Here is a 17,781-nt window from a genome sequence, read left to right on the forward strand (position 1 = left end):
AGGAGGGAAGACAGGCTGGCAGGGAGGTACAATTAACCATGAAACATACACTTTATTTCTAAAGTCACACATAAAATACTTATGATGGGGTAAATGGGTACTCTGGTTACACAGACTACAAAGCAGAGCATAGTGTAAGTAAAAAAAATTAAAGGACCAGTTAAGGCCTAATTTACCCTAAAATGTAAGCCACATTCCTGGTGGCACATGCAGTACATATAGACTTCCAGATGTAAGTTAAAGGGCTGACCCCTAGACCATATTATCAACAAAAATTACCATCATGTTCTTGATCCAAGGGTACCAAACAGAACCTGGCATAGGTTTACTACTACATTTTGTTGTAAAACCTTTATTCTGGATGATCCTTTAGGTGCAAAAACTTTACAGAATTTCTAAGACACATCAACACGCAAGGCCGTTACAAATGACTAGCAAGAGTAAATATCAGTGAGGTTATAGTTCATGCTTCTTATATAAAGAGCCAATTGATACACAAATATACGTTATACAAAGTTTAAACACAGAACATAAAGTGCTAGTGCTTACAAATCGCAGTGAATGGGCGCTTCAATACAGATTTGTGTTGGGCTTGTTCCTTCCTCCTAGACTGTGCGTGATAATTTATGGGGTAAGACATTGGGCCTCATCACGAGTTGGGTGGTATCCTGGCGGGATACCCCCTGGGATAATGGCGTTACAGCTACCCAGTCCGGCACTATTAGCACCGGATCAAGGGTTGGGTGGTAATGTGCATTCCCCATTCCCCATTGGGTCAATTGTAACCAATGGCCCTTTTTCAGCGCAATTTGGCGCGCACTTATAGCACTGCGCTAATTGCGCCCGAAAATGGGTATTAAGTTGGTGCATTTACCCCCAGGTTAGAGCTGGGGGGTAAATGCTGCCAGACTTGTGATTGGGAGATGTTAGGGAGAATTCTCTCTTTAGGCTGAATTTCCTAACCTAGTGAGTCCCCCAGCAGCTTTGCTGGATTTCTAGAGTTTGTTTTTTTCTCCTGCCAAGAGTGAGACTCTTTTTCTCCCACTCTTGGACATGATTTATGGTGTTCCTTTGACTGTTAATGTGTTTTATGGGCTATGGGGTCCTTTACTCCATAGGGTCCAATGGGTTTTTTCTATGTGTGTTACACAGCACCCTCCGTGCAGTAACACAGGGGTGTCATAGTGACACCCCACCATAGACTCCCTACCCTGGTACTGACTACTGTCTCCCAGGGCATGTAAAGTCACCATTGGCTTTACTAGTCCCAAATTATCAACAGAAACTGGTACAAACCATCATATTGTGGACGTACTGGTCGGGGCAATTCGATTGCCCCGGGGTCTGTTAGTCGAGGGGGCACGTCTCCGTCCCCCCTGATCGAGTTTTGGCTGGTGGCAGTGGATACTACTTTTTACATTCGACAGCGAATATATCCCTATGGGATTTTCCCATTGTTCGAGGCTACCAACTTTAATTATTTAATTCTCATAGCCTCGAACATACCGCCGGTTTATTTATTTAATATTAATTCGCCGGTTGGTATTTTTTGCCAGGACTCGATTCTAAAATGGCGTTTGTGTTCTCTTCTGTGACTCCAACCCAAGTCGAGCCCTTTGTTCCACTTTTTGGTGGGCTTCTCCACAGAAGCCTCCAAAAGTGGTGCAACTCTGTCTGGGTACCACAGGGAGTGTGGGAGGGGGTTTAGGCACCCTGGACTGAGTTACCTTGGTAACTCAAGTCGCACTCTTGTGTGATTGGCCCAAGTGGTGAGCCGGCCGGCTCACCACTTAGCATGTTTGATTGACAGCTAGGCTGAGTGAATGGGGGTGTGCTGCATAAAAGCAGGGCTTTGGGGACTGGAACTTCAGAAGTCGCCACAGGACCTGAGAATCCGACGAGGGAGAAGCTGAGATGACCTACCACGACGACACCACCGGTGGAGCCCTGCGGAACCGACTCACCACTTCCCGACGACAGAGAAGATCTCCCGGCTGGAGAGGCTTCTTCCCCTGACTGGTGGGCACAGCCAGTTTCCCTTCTTCTCTTCGCACCCCAGACCGCCTTGTGGTCGAATTGCCCGTGCCAAGCACCCCGGCAACCGAATAGCCACTTACCACTGGACCGCAAATAAAAGGACCGCTCCTTTTACCTGAGAATTCCGCGGCTGGTTTCTTCCCTGGCAGTGCAACGGACTCCTGTCTTCCTCCCCGACGAGATCCTCTCTTCCCCCAGACGAAGCACTGACTTGCATCCGCTGCCAGGAACAACTGCCCCCGCTGGAGTATTCTCACCACTTTAAGGTACCGTGTCTGCCAGGCCTCCCTTTCTAAAGATTGCTACAAGGTAATAATAACCCCTTAACCTTCTGGACTGGGCTGGCCGCCTTGACCCTCTAACAGGTCCCTTTCTTTTGGTCCAACTCTTTTTGAACCTTTGCAAGACTCTTGTGCACTTCAACCATGTGACCTTGGACACATTTCGTTCTGATCCTCTTAAAGTGGATCCGGCCTACTGAACTCTAACTTCACGGTTTTACTTGCCTTTCTCTTTTGTTTTGTTCCTATGAAAGTGTTGGGATCTGTTTCATATTATACTCTGCTTTTCTCTCCCTTTTTAAACAAATTATTAGAATGCCATCTACGTTAAGCGCTCACCGCTGTCTGAAAATAAGTGGGGCTTTACTTAAGACTTGTCTAATATTTTTCTAAGGGAGTGTATATCTTTTAGTGACCGTGTTTTTGAATTGCTTACTATTAGTGCCTGTGTGTTTTTCTAGATGTGGTTTTAAATAAATAATTATATCTCTTTTACACCAAGCTCTGGTTAGTGTTTACTTGTTTTACTGTGTTCTTTTGACCTATTGTGAATACTCTGTATACTGCCCAACTCTTCTTGAGGGAAGTCTGACTGCTCAGCCACAGCTACCAGGTGAATCTGTGTGGTACAGACTGCTACCAAGTGGGTTTACTGCCAAACACCTGTAGTCTTAAATCTTTTGCAGTGGTCCCAGAGGGAACTGCACAGGTTTCTGCCTAACAGGAGAACCTTTCAATGCAGCGGTAATGGCGTTACTGCCGCATTGGAGGGCTACCGCCCAACTTGTGATGAGGCCCATAGTATGGGGCAAGACAAAGTGTTAGTACATGAGATTCTGAATGTACAAGTGCTTTTTTACATGTTTATTAACAGTTTATTCCTCTTTAGCCATGCCTGATGAATGTAATTAGATACAAAGAATACTACATCCATATTTGTTCTTGATTTACAAAAAGGACATGGTCGCCCTTGTCATGTGAATATTGTACAATACAAACAGCGGTTTAAGGTACATTCTCCTTAATTAACTGAGGCCCTCACATATATTATAAAATGGAGAGGGCTTTCAACAGCGTCACCACTTGCACCGGATGTCCTTTGCCAGTGGCAGATATAGGACCTAAGCGGCAGGCAGCCCATTCAGAATCTAATGTACCGTGCTCACGCGAATGGGGGGTGGTTGATTACATCAAGAAATTCCTCATATCCTGGCACACTCTTGTGGTTCTAATGTTTTGGCCCAGCGGCCAGGGCAGAGCACGTGCAATCATCCTACTTCTTTTATAACACAGGTGGGCTGTCTTTGCTCGTGCTTTTGCATCCATGGTTATTGATGCTGGCTCCCCCCAAAAAGAGTTCAGCCCTAGTCTCCCAAGCCGATTTCTCTAACATGCCTGAACCATTGGATTTCTTTGCCCGCCCCGAGACGGCACATGTTCAAGGGCTTCCCGATATTTTACCAAACCCGGGTTCCACCAGACTCTCAGCCAATAATACACGGGTCTCACCCCTGCCTCATCGTCAATAAAACCCAAGTCACGCCCCATTTCCACTGTCACACTCAAGGTACTTTGTGGCAGCAACAGGCCACTCTTGAGAAATGTCCTTTCAATTGCAGACAAAGAGGCAGAATTCACGTATCCCCATATTTCCGAGCCATACAGGGCTGATGCCTTCGCCTGTGCCTGGTATATTTAAAGAGCTGGTTGCATGGGACGCACACTGTGGCTGAAAAACCTTTAGGGCCCCACTATTCTTCCAAAGTGCCCTTGGCCTTTAGCAATTGGTTAGCCCAGCCTGTGCCACTTGCAAAGCGTACCCCCAAGTAATAATACAAAAACACTTGTTCGAGTGTAGTGCCCCCAAACTTATATTCAGGGATTTACATTTAGAATGTTTGTGGGCCAAAAACTATGGACGATGTTTTGTTAGTATTAACCTCTAGTCCCAAATCATCACACCTCTTTGAGAAGCAGGATAAGGCCATGCGCAGCCCTGAAGCGGTCGTGGACAACAAACAGCACTGCGTCGTCCGCAAAGAAAAGAGTGGGGATTCGGTAATTCGCCAACCGTGGGGGTCTGAAGCAATCGTGAGCAGTTGGCCAATGATCTTGTTTATATACAGGCAGAATAAGTGGGGGGGTAAGGACACAACCATGGAGGACCCCTATTTCTACTGCCAAAGGCTTTGTGACGTCCCCCGCCAAACTCCAGCAGACCGCTGTTTATACAGAGGAGCTGTATCAGGCTTAAGAGAATTTTAGGAATATTTTTGGCCCGTAATGCCTTCCACAATAAGCCTTTTGGTACACTTTTGAACGCCGTCTTCAGGTCGACAAATACCACATACAACTTTACCTGATTATACAAAAGTACCTAACAATAAAGAAGGTATGGTCGAAAGCTTTGATCTATGGTACTTGTACCTGACTGGAAGCCTGCTTGCAGATGATTTAACAGGTTTATGGCCTCGACCCAAGGCTGGAGATATTTCAACACCGTCTTGGTCAATATTTTACCTGCCACGTCCAAGAAGGAATCAGGCGGTAGTTGTGCAGGTTCGCTCTCGCACACTTGTTAGCGATTTGAACAATCTCGGCAACCTTCCAAGATTTAGGAATTCTATTTGTGGCCAAGACGGCATTGAAGATACGTCTCAAAACTGCAAATGCCACACTATAGCTGATACAGGGCCTCAAAGTGGTTGTACCACATATCTGGGATAATGCAAGCTTGGAAAGACATGTCCCCCTTTAGATCTTTCTGTATCACATTTCCAAGATTTGGCTGAGTCTCCTTCTTTAACAGCCTCTAAACATGAAGTCCCATTTCTTAGTAGGCAACGCCTTTTTATAGACACATCTCAGAGCATGCAAATGCTCCCTGTCAACTTTCTTGTGAGTTTTCAGGTAATCAAATAGGCTATTCTGTTGTATTCCTGCGTTCCCAATCAAACAATTTACTGCCTTTTTTGTACCATTGAGAATAGGAGGTTTTGCGGTAGTAAGGAGAGGCTGGGTGTGGACAATCAGTTTTCCAAATTCCAGTAATATATTTTGCCATATATGCTAGGAAATCAGATCTTTCTGAGTCAGTGATGCCCATTTCAATGAGTGGCGGGCATGTCCCATGATTATGGTATCAGAGGTACTTGTGCTACTAAGTGTGTCAGGTATGCCATTGTTCTTAAGGATAAGCATTATAGACTTGTGGTTGCTTTCAAAGCGGTCAATCTCTTGAAAACCTACCACCTGGCTCCAATCACATGCCAGTACCAGCGTGTAATCTATTCTTGACATGCCTTTAGGGCCATAGTAAGTATCGTTAGCGGGCGGGTCTAGGTTGTATAGGATCCTAGCGGTGTCCACCGCAGTGCTAAGGTTTCTCACAGGTGTGCTTGCCTCCACCTAGGGGATATCCCAGGTCTCATCCTGATGCTCCCGCAATCCTTTGAATTCCATTAGAGGGTCCAGTTGAATGTAAATGTCACCCATGACTACAATCCCATGATTTATCTTGGTGCCGATTCCCATTTATGTACAGTCTCGGAGTGTGGGGATTACACTAGTGTTTTGTCTATCATTTGGCGTTTTCTAGACATTAAACAATAACATGAGATGGTTTCCAGGCATGCTGATCTCCAGCTGCTGGAGGTCAGATGAACCAGAATTAATCTGTTTAACATCCCAGTTAAGAGCAGCTTTTAGCCATGTTACAAGCCCTTACGAGGGCCTCCCCCTCAGGCCCTTGTTGGCTTTAATAACAAATGATGAAAAACCCTGAATAGCCACCTCTTCCGAGGCCCGTAATCTGAATCCTCCAAGTACTTCACCCACTCACTATCAACGAGATGCTTGTTAACCCCCACAATGTTCCAAGACAACAGCTTAAGCGGGGCTGGCACTGGAGTGGCTGGTATCAGTCAGTCTACTCCCTCCAGGCCTTTCTGTGTTTCAAATCGTTGGTTGTCATTGATCCCCCCCTGCTGGGGCATATATTGGCCTAATTTGTTGCATAATTACATGTGCCCTGCAGTCCCAGCTGTAGGGAGGTTAGCACTTATGGAAATATATTGAGCCATATCCTTACCCACTGTGCATAGACTCAAATATCTATTTGAGATTGGAACTGTTGGTGAAACTACCACTATGTCCCTCACGTCATTTATTTGGGTGGGAGGGTCGAGGTCCTCCATGATCTCAAAGGGAGCTAGCTGGGCCAGCACTGGTGTTTCCCCTGGGGACAGGGGGTCGGGGGGGTTGCAACATGTTATATTATACACAGAAGTACCAAACCTGCTGTTCCAATTTTCCCAACTGGTAACATGTGTCCTCCCTTCTTGCCCCTCTCTCATTCCTACTGCAAGCTCGTCCAGAGACTCTTTGTGTAGCCTGCCAGTTTTACCATGCAGCGGCCAGACAGCGATGGAAGGGTGCTGGGGTGAGAGTCATCCCTGGCTATGTCCAGCAGGCCTCCATCAGCCTCTGCCGCCACACAAATTGATTTTCCCCTCATTTTTTACTGCCCCAGTGCCCCCTTCAGTGTCATTCAGCAAGTCCTTGATTTCAGTGATTAATAAGTTTACTTCATTCATTAGCTGTTTCCGATGTAACATACGCCGTTCTAGCAAATCTTAAACGTCAATATTGGTCGGTAATTCATAGGGTCACTTCTGTCCCCCTTCTTGAATATAAGAATTATCACCAATCGCTTCTGGGAACAGGGTGTAGGGCCCTATGACTTATTATTGGTCATTGAAAAGGCTAAACATATCAGATGGAATGAGACGTATGCGCGGTATAAGAATTGTATCCAAGTTCCATCTATCACTCGAGCCTCTGAGATGTGTTTTTGTAGATGCGTAATTGTCAACCTTGTTCCATTGCAAAGCCCCTGTGATGGCATACGATTGCATAGTAGCATAATTACAGCACCTACTTTTAGTTTTAGCTTGTGAAGAGGTATTTGTCCTACAGCATTTTGCTCTCTAGAGACTGTGAAAAATCTGAGGGTATTTCACTACTCAATCCCCGGGGATCCCTTGTTCAGGTGGCCAGGAAAGGGCCATCGCTATTGAATCCTGACCCTAGGGGTTGACAAGCGAGCAAGGATCACCTGGGTAGGGTGTCCTTGGGGGGTGGGGAAGACGCACCGGAAGGCGAGACACGGTATCCCCCATTTCCCGACAATTGTTCACCCCATATTCCCTCTACCTTTATGTGATACTACAACTCCCATTATTCCCCTCCTTTCTGTATCAGCCCAACTACTGAGATTAGGAAGATTACCACTATTAATATACAATGGTCCTGTCCCAGTAATGAGGCCAGGCAGGGTCAAGCATTCAATAATAATCACATGCACCTGAAACACATTGATGGCTACCCAGAGTTTAAGAGGTGGAGCATAGAATCACACAGCGAGCGAGTTGGAGCCCAAGAAGGAGCATGAGTTGGAGGTCGAGCAGGCAGGTCAACTGGGTTGCCTAGGTACCCCGAAATCTGTCAGCGGAGAACGAAGCGCCGAGACGCTGAGGGCCTGAGAAGCGGAAAGGCTGCAGAAAGTGTGACGAGGGAGGCGTGTCTCCAAGGAGCCAGAAGGGGGTCGCCTGAGGAAACAAATACCAAAGAGAAATTCTGGGTGTGCGAGAAGGCCTGAGAGTGTCAGAGGGGCAGCGGAGTTGACCCTGACCTCGCCACGAGCGATAAAGAAAAATGCAGCCGGTGAGTTCAAAGCAGAAGGTAGCCTGGTTTGTGAAAGGCGCGAGGAGCGAGTGAAATTCAATGTTGCAAAACGAGTGCACGCGTATGGCGAGAGCCTTCATGAAGATGAAAGCTTAAATTGTCCATTGTTGAAAGAGTGTGATACGAAACAAATTGACGGCAAGCCCTCGTGTATGTTTACATGGGTAAAGAGAGACGTTTTGAGATTGTGAATTACAGAGGGCTCAAAGCACGAGCAAAAGTGAAATAAGAACTGTTATGCTTGTGGAATCATCAAAGGGAGTCTGGGACCCGTGATGAGAATTAAGAAGAGGGTCTGGGACAAATAATGAAAATTGAGAAGTGGGTCTGGGCACCCCGAGGAGAATTGTGAAAGACAGTGCTGAGAGCACGACCAAGTGAAGATTGTGAAAGATAGTGCCGGGGGCACGACCAAGTGAAGTATAATGCGAGGAGCACGAACTGTGTGGACCGCCTTACTATCACAGTTGTCACGCATGGGGCCTAGCAAGATACTGTGCATTTCCAAACGTCTCTGTTACTGTGCTATGAAGTAAAGAAGTGCCAAGGGCACGATTGTGTGAAAGCCTCACTGACAGAGTGGTCCCGTACCGGGCTAGGGAATACTGTGCGTTTGCAAAGGTCTCTGTCACGTAAACCATTGAATGATTGTTCAACTGTTGGGGAAGGGAACCCCAGTGTGAAACATTGAGTTGACCCCCAACCAAGCGAGGGAAGCCTGAGAGAACTGTTTTTTGAGAAATTGATACCAAACCAGACGAGGGGAGCCTGAGTGAACTGTATGCTGTTGAATTTCGAGCCAGGGGAAGGAAGCCTGGAAGGACTGTGATACATTGAACTGTGCAAACTAGCCACCCAAGCTCCTAACAAACTCTTATCACTCAAGCTTGGGGAAGTGAGTGCTATCCAACTCCATTGCCATCCTGACTTTCTTTTGATACGCTTTTGTTTTGACTTATTTCCCACCAATTAATTATTGTTAAAGCGTGAGGACAAGCATGAGGTTCGGATATAGACATTTCTTTATTTTGACTAGACTGACTCGGACTAATTAATTTTATTACATGGTCAAGACTACTCCCATTATAGACTTGGGGTGAGCTAGGAATTCTCCAACCCCCATTCAAAGCTTAATAAAGGTGTTGAAACGTGTATATTTGTATCTGTGTCTAACTTGTGATACCATGCCAAACTTGAAAGTATTGTGAATGTTTGCGATAGTGGAAAGTGAAGGTGACAGCGTAGAACCGTGCTCATTCTGTTTGGTGAAAAGATAGCTGATTTTGAAGTGGGTGCACTTTGCCATTTGGACAGCATAGGGCAACCTAACACTGATACATTGCATCAGCTGAGTACGGAAACATACCTAAGCCTTTTATATATATATATATATATAAATAGATTGGTTGCAACATTTAAAAAAAGTTTTGTCTACCCCCTCCAAGGGGAGGTATCAAATGCAGCCTTCTTCTTAGACATGCCTTGGGAAGTGGCAGGTAAACACACAATACACCCATACACGTGGTCTCCTCTACCAATGCTGTGAGCCTGCACAGTCCCTGTGGCTAGATTACGTTGAAAAATTAATTTTAAATTAACGGTATGATGCAATACATAAAATACTCCTTTGCTCTGCTGCTCAAAAGGAAACAATGTTACGTGCATAGCAAATGTATTATAGCACATAAAAACATTTTATGGCAGTCCACTTACATCCTATTGCCAGTATGGTAAACACTAGCACTAAAAATATATAAAACCAATTTAAAACATCATAGTAAATATTCACAAGAGATGCGCAGATGGAGAAAGTAAAAAAATTGCTAAAGAGAATGTCCAATTTCATATGCCCATTTGTTTAAAATCAACAAGCACTCGGGAAGTGTGAAACGTGTCATTTGTGTTCTTCTCCCTTGTACCCTGCTTTTGTCAGTGATACATTTGTATCAATAAAATTCTGTGTTTCATTTGAACCACGGTTTTGCCTTTATTATTATTCTTTTGTGCCCTGGAGTGCGGTCCAGCTTTTGCTTTCTTTGTATGTTTAAAACCAAGTGTGAAACTATGCAAAGAGTGCAAATTCAGTCCCCTTAGTCATTAGGACTTCAGCTCTTGCAATTGTCCAAGGTTATGTGAAATGTACAACCTTGGCCCCTTAATCCCCTTAGTACACCCACGTTAAGTGTTTGGCTGTTCTTTAGGAGTTAGATCTTTTAAGTCTTAGGGTCTGCCACCAATCACACATTAAAGGGAATTCGACCCCTTTGGCGTGGAGCTAGAGGCGCACACCGATAACCGTAATATTAATTTTTGCACCAATTAGAATGTACAATAATACTGGTAGGTCCCAGCAAAGAACGCCCAAGTGGCTCACAGGGCATCTGTAGTCCGAATCACCGCCTTCGCTGCGGCAACCTGAGTACTCCAAAAAAGGCTAAGTACTTCTGCCGCACCCTTACCCCCACTGATGGCCTCAGTGCAAATGATATCAATATTCTATTCACACGGCAAGGGTTAATCGACACACAGCCATGCTTTCTTGTGGCCAAGAGGTCACTTCTCGCAGTTTACCTTTGGCGTTGCCACCTCCACTACTCCCATTCATTGAGCCGAACTGGGGGAAAAAAGCTTCCAATGTGCAGATTACTAGAGTTGAAATGGGGGGATCACGTTCCTTTCTTGCAAACCACCACCAGCACTAACACCAGCAGTGCCAACACTGTGCCCTTTTCTCACAATGGGCTTCACCACTGCGGGTGAGAGCCTCGGTTTTTACAGCCCAGGGGGCGTGTCGTTGAGGGTAGATATGATAGAAATCCTTCCTGCAGCCAAATCCAGCGGCGCCAACAACGGGTGAGAGCATCGGTTTTTAAAGCCCAGTGGGCATGTCATTGAGGGTAGAAATGATAGAAATCCTTCCTTCAGCCAAAACCAGCAGTGCCAACACAGCGCAATTGTCTCACTGCATTTTAAATAAAGTAGTATACCATAATACACAGGCACGTAACAGTTTTATCATTTAGATGTCGAGAACAAGGGGATGTTACACATCAAGGAGGGAAGCAGTAGCACCACAGTGAAACATTGTTTCCCCCAAGACCAGAGTGTAATACACAGATTAACACATCCTTAATAAATCAGGGGAAGTCTCTAAAAATCCAAAGCTTTGTGAAGAACTCCAGTGAACCTCCGCGAGAATACCAAAACTTGCATTGACTGGCTTCATCACCGATAGTCTCGCAGACTGAACATGTCCAGTAGTCGGGGTTCCAGCTGGGCCAACCTGCTTTATTTTAGTAACTTCTTTATGGTAAATGTGTCTTGCCCACGTGATACTCCTCCAAAATGTACACGCATTGGGAACAAAATGAGTAGCATAATAGATTACATCATTGTGCCAAATGCATATAATCTGATTATTGACTTGTGCGTATTCCAAAGGGATGAAAGTGACCATTAACCCTTATTGGCTAGCTTGAATTTTGTGAATGTCACTTCAGATCCCACTCACTGCGTGCAATTGTCAATTAACGCTGCACTGGGTCGGATCGCCTGGCACGAAGGGACTTTAAGGAAGGCCTTTGTTCTTGGCCAGGCCACCTTAGATAGCTACTCAAGGGCCTGGGGTTTTCTTCAGGACAAACCTGTGGACGAAGTTCAGATAACAGCCATAAGCCACTTTGAGACATGCATGGAGAGTATCAAGGGTTTCTCTGTAGTGATGCCTAAAACCTATAATAGGGCCGGTATTGCCCTGTATAAGAAATATCAAAATAGGCCGGGCAAGGAAGTCGGGGACAAAAAAAGGGCCATGCGTCATGATCTGCAAGCGTTATCTCACGGGCAGTTAGACAGCTTTTTATGCCCTAGAGGTAAAAGGCATTAAAAAATCTTACGCAAAGTGGTTACGAAAACACACACATGCTAAGGAAGGGTCTACTCGGCTCAAATCCATGATCCAACATTGATTTTGAGGACAATTAATGGTAACATCTCAAGAACCAGAGACATTAATGGAGTCTCAGGGAAATTTGGGAAACCTATGTGACAAAACACTTCGGAGGGGAGGGCTGTGTAACATTCCCACACAGCTCACTAACTCCATGTGACTATTTGAAAAAAGCATCTGTGACATACATAGCATTATAATGGCCTGTAAGCCTTCTTGAGCCCCAAGTCCGGGCCAGATTTGCAGTTTCTTACTTACTTTTGATCCAGCTCTCTGGGCAGAGGCTCTCCATTATCTTTTTGGCTGGATCTGTATGCTACAAAAATTCCTGGCATCTCTTGGCAGGAGGGTATAATCGTACCGGTTCTAAAGAAAGATATGCACACTGACCCAAAAACTATCGCCTGTTGGCGATGTTGGATATTCCTGAAAAAACTTTGCACAAGTATTATTGACAAGAGCTTGAAGAAGACTGGTCGGTGGCACACAGCATCATTCCACTAAACCAGACCGGCTTCCGCAAGGGCTCCAACACTACCATCAATTGCCTTTCTCTGGAGACTATCGGCTTGGTCCATACGCAAAACAACAGTTCATGCAGCATTCATCGATTTTAGTGCAACGTTTGATAATGTTGACAGAGGGAAGCAGGTGGCATACCATTGGGCCTGTTAAAGATGATAATCCTCCTCCATGATCGCACTTTGGTGAAGCTTTGTATGGACCAGGCAGGTAGAACCATTGAATGGATTGTAACATCTAAAGGACTCAAACAGGGGAGTATACTGGTGCCTATGTTGTTTAATCTGAAGAGATTTCTAATTGTGCTACAAACCCACCAAAATTGGGCAATAGATCAGTGCATTGGATGGGTTACGCTGATGACAGGAGTCATCTTACTATTCTTGGGAACAGTAGTTTACTCAAGAAAATGTAGTTAAACATTTAGAGAGGTCCAAGGGACTTCTTATTAGAAGTCCAAGGGACTTCTTAGTGGCAATGCACAAAAGCTGCTCTGTGTCACAATGCAAAAAGCAGATGCCTACAGAGTTTACCAGACTCCATTTAAACAGTAAGAAACACAAAAGTCTAGTCAGAAAAAACACATGCGAGAGCGGGATAAAAAATTAAAAAGCCCTAAATCCAGCAAAAGAGCTGGGGGTCACTAAGGTTAAAGGGAATTGGCACAGAAATGAAAATTCTCCCTAACACTGACAACCTCGTTCTCCTATATTCCACTCATTGGGGTTTGCAGGCATCACTGAGCAAACTAGCACATTATGCCAAATGTAAGTCTCTGGTCATAAACATCGACGAAACAAAAATCATGGTTTTCTGCCCGAAATGTGGGAAGGTGAAAAAGTTCAATTGGACGTTGGATGGTGTTTCCGTCAAAGTCATCCCGATCTTTAAATATCTGGGCATCCACTTGGATACAGAGGTGCGGGGGACCAAGCACATAGAAAACATAAAACTGAAATCTGTAACAATAGCCGGAGCCAATGGTTTCTTCGCATCTAAGGGTACAGGTTATTCTTTGAAGGCAATCTTACAACTATATCAGGCAAAGATCCTATCGACTGTGCTATACTGGGCTAAGATCTGGGCTATGTGCCATATCAAGGATATCAGTAAATTGGAGGTAATGATACTTAAGGGGCTACTAAGACTACCCCCTCGAACGTCCATTGAAATGCTTTATTTGGAATTTCATGTAACACCTATTTATGTGGAACTGCACTTGAGCTGTTTATCCTTGCTTTGGAAGGCACAGAATGCTCCAGTGGACTCATTGTTGGGTTCACGGTATGTGGTAATATCAAGCAGAGCAAATCTCATGCCAAATAGCAGTTTATTGATATTTTGGTCTGTGGCACCGAGATGGCTAGAGATGGTACACGGTTAAGTATTTAGCTGGCAGTCAGGAAATTTAAAAGTCACGTGGCGAACATTGTGTTGACGCACTAACGGGCAACTAATGGTTGACTTGGCAACAAAGAGCCACACAGCCATTTTCATGTAATACATCATGCATGGAGACAAAACTCTGAGGTACATCTACAGCTTCCTTAGAAACGTTTTGGTGTGGGACTACCTGAAAGTTAAATTAAATATTGTAAAGACGAATTAAACTGTCAGAGCATCAGATAATGTAGCACGAGGCTGTAGGCAATGCAGATTGTGTGGGGATGTATGTGTGGAGTCAGCCAGACACCTACTAATGTCTTGTGAGGCACTTCATGCTCTACGGGTGGTCGCACTTAGAGATGCAGGCCTACAGGTGACGATGCCCGTTGGAGACTTGTGGCAATTGTTCCTGAGTGGTAATTAGGAGGCGTGCATTCTCCATCTTCCTATCCTGTGGAGGAAAGTTTTTTGATCCTAGATGTTTTATAATGAGGAAATGGAATGTATAACTGTAATGTGTTGGCTATGTTGTGATATTTTAAAAGTTGGGTTGTTCATCTATTTAAAATGTTAAAAAAGAACAATCATCCTTTACAGGAGTGGAATCCACTATCCATAAGTGAAATCCATGACGGAGGTTGCTCCAGGAGGAGAGAGAAACGGCACATAGCAGCCCTCGATGGCTAAGCAGGCAAACCTGGATGACACACTGCAAAAAACGCCCCCTGCAGCAGGACCCCGATGCTAGTGACTGTAGCTGGACCAAGCCAGCAAATTTGAAATGTTATTTGGGTCCCAATAATGTTACAGGTGGTGGCAGCTTCCAAAACCAAGGTGGCAGACCCTGACGAGGAATGGCAGTAAAATACAGTAAAACAACCTGGAAAACTGCCCAGGCATCAGCAGATGAGGGTAATAGTAGCAGGATGTGGAAATCTCAAAGGGCATCGAGCATCCAAAAGAATAAATAAATGGCCATATGGACTGTGTACAGAGGACCAGGCATATGGGGGCTTTAAAAAAAATGCAGAAATAGTGGCAAACTGTGGGAAATCCTTGAGCGGGAAAGCAGATCTGCACACCTTCCACAAATCCAGCAACACTGAGCTCAGGAACAGGGTTTCCCTGATCTATCCCTTCAGAATATACTCAGAATAGCTCTAGCACAGATCACCAGTGGATGCGAACAGCAGCCGCAAACCCCCGTCCACAACCTCAGCCTCCCGCACTCATGCTGGGATTACAGGCGCACGCCACCACGCTCCTTCACTCATAGGTGCTGGCTTCTGCCAGCCCACAAATCCCATTAGGGGATTTAACCCTTTAACTTCCATGGGTCCCCTCCCGACCCCCAGTGCCAAGGCCTTTTTTGGTGATTTTGGTATTTCGCCATTCAATACCTTCTAATGTTTTCTCTTTCAAGAAAAGTGGTTGGCAGCCAGCCAAACACGGTAGCCCAAAAAAGCTGCCAAACACCAGCCTCCCTCGCATCCCCCCAGCCCCTCCCAGATATGTGATGAGCTGCGGAGGGCCAGCTACTGCTCTAAACAAGTTCAAAGCACCATGGTGGCTGCCAGCCTGGGCTCTCAAAAAGAGTCCATGTGGGCAGAACAGCCTCATGGTTTGCCTGAACAAAGGAAGCCCCTAAAACAAAATGGATGAAATTAGGACTTCAATCTTCAGTAGCCCAATGGCAACCATAAAGGCACAGTGGGCCACTAATGCAAAAAATCTTCTTGCCCTCCAGTTGAATCCAAATATAAACCATATCTGCCACCAGTCTAGCCCCTAACACCAATGTAGGGTTATCAAAAACTGCTCAAAAAACCCTCTTCCGACCCCTCTATTCTGGCAAACTACCACCCTATCTCCACCACTCCTTTCTTGGGCAAACTCCTGGAGAAACTGGCTATCTCTCAGCTGCGTCTCCACACTGAATCTATTGGTTTCTTCCACGACCATCAATCTGGCTTTAGAGCATCCAGAGGCACGGAAACTGCTCTTCTGAAAACCCATAAGGACCTGCTCTCAAATCTTGACACTAACACCCCCTCTAGCCTCTCTCCTTGACCTATCCTCTGCCTTCGACACAGTTAACCACGACATCCTGAACACACGTCTCCGTGACCCCTTGGGAATCACAGATCAGGTTATGGCATGGTTAACCTCATTCCTCTTCGACCGCCTATCCCAGGTGGAACTCAAAGCCTTTCACTCGACTATCACTTTCTGAACCTGTGGTGTTTCCCAGGGTTCTAATCTATCCATCTGGTTCTTCAACGTCTATATGGCTGCCCTGGCACGTGTGATTGCCACTTTCACCTCTAACTTCAAGTGCTACGCGGACGACACACAACTATCTTTCAGGCTTCCCTCAGTTGTCTCCTCCTCCTCGCTCATACCCGACTGTCTGTCCACTATTCAGTCTTGGTGTGCTGCAAACAACCTCTGCCTCAACGCCACTAAGACTGAGATTGTTCATGTTAGTACCCCTGCTCCCGCTTTCCCACTTTCACTCTGGCCGGCCTCCCTTGGCCGTGGACCCCTGCACCCACCTAGAAACAAGAAACCTTGGGGTCATCTTTGATTGCACTCACTCCTTCTTTCACATTTCAGACATCTCTAAAAAGTACAACTACCAGCTTCACCTTCTCAGAGGTACTCTACCTTTCCTCACTTTCCCCCAGGCGCTCACTGTCTCCAGAGCCCTGGTTCTCTCCAGGGTGGACTATTGCAACAGCCTCTTCCTCAACCTCCCTTCTTCTGCCCTGTGCCCTCTCCAACTCCTCCAGAACAGAACCGCAAGACTTATCCTTGGGCTCAAGCCCAGGAACTGCATCCCTCCGGTGCTGAAATCCCTTCACTTGCTCCCAGTGGCTGCAAGGATCAAATTCAAGACCCTTTCAATTGTCCACAAGACTTTCTACGGCATGGGACCTACCAACCTGCAACGCTGCCTACCTAAATACTGTGCCTCACGAGCCTTCTGCTCATCTACCTCCAACCTTCCACAAGTGAGCCGGTTCTCCAAGCAGAGATTTGGAGGGAGATCATTATTCTCAGCAGGTGCCTCCCCCTGGAATAGCGTCCCTGCTGCCCTCCGTCTTGAGCCGGATCTCCTCAAATTCCAGAAACTCCTCAAGACTTTTCTCTCTCCCTCCACCCTGCTAAACCAATTCTCTGTTTTTCCTTCCCTCCCTCCTCTTCCTTACAGCATGTTGACTGGCCACTGGGTGTACCTCAGAAACTCACTGGTCCCTGGCACCCGCGCCAGTCCTCTCTCGCACTTGCCTCAGGGCCCTACTCCCCACACTCAATGCACTTGAGAAACTAACCCAAGAAAGTGGCTCCCTCTCTGCACTTACCCCAGTCTCAACCGACCGGGTGCACTTGATCCTCCCCCTTCATGTGACCCTCTGTGCAGTTGCTCGATCCGTACGCACCGTGCCTGAAGGTCGTCTCTGTCTCCCATGTCTTCACCCCTTGATTGCACTGTTAAAACTGCAGAATCGCTGTCAGCCCTATTTGCCGTGTCCCAAACTGTTAAAAGTATTTTTCACGCACTTACTCTGCCTGTGCAGACTATTATCATCTCAGAATTTCAAGGGCTCCTAGCGACTGTTTGTTTTTTCCCCATGTTCCCACCCTCCTTGAGCGCTTTGAAACACTTGCCTGTGTATAGGCGCTATATAAATAAACAATATCGTACCATAAAATCATTCTAGGGCAATAATGAGGTGTCTGAAAGGCACCCCTGGGATTGGGCACCTTATGGGTTACCTTAAGTTGGGTAAAAAGGGATGTAGTCAGAGGTGGACATAAGCCAAAGTCGCTCTTACTACCAAAATACATTAGACAACT

General features: G+C 45.9%; 1 protein-coding gene across 4 annotated transcripts in view; it reads left to right on the top strand.

Annotated features, from left to right (window-relative positions):
* LOC138472257 (alkaline phosphatase, tissue-nonspecific isozyme-like) overlaps positions 1-17,781 on the top strand; it is a 472,404-nt gene that overhangs the window by 347,178 nt on the left and 107,445 nt on the right. The gene's annotated exons all lie outside the window — the stretch shown is intronic.

Source organism: Ambystoma mexicanum, chromosome 8 (genome assembly GCF_040938575.1).
Source record: "Ambystoma mexicanum isolate Mex_15411 chromosome 8, UKY_AmexF1_1, whole genome shotgun sequence".
Taxonomy (NCBI): domain Eukaryota; kingdom Metazoa; phylum Chordata; class Amphibia; order Caudata; family Ambystomatidae; genus Ambystoma; species Ambystoma mexicanum.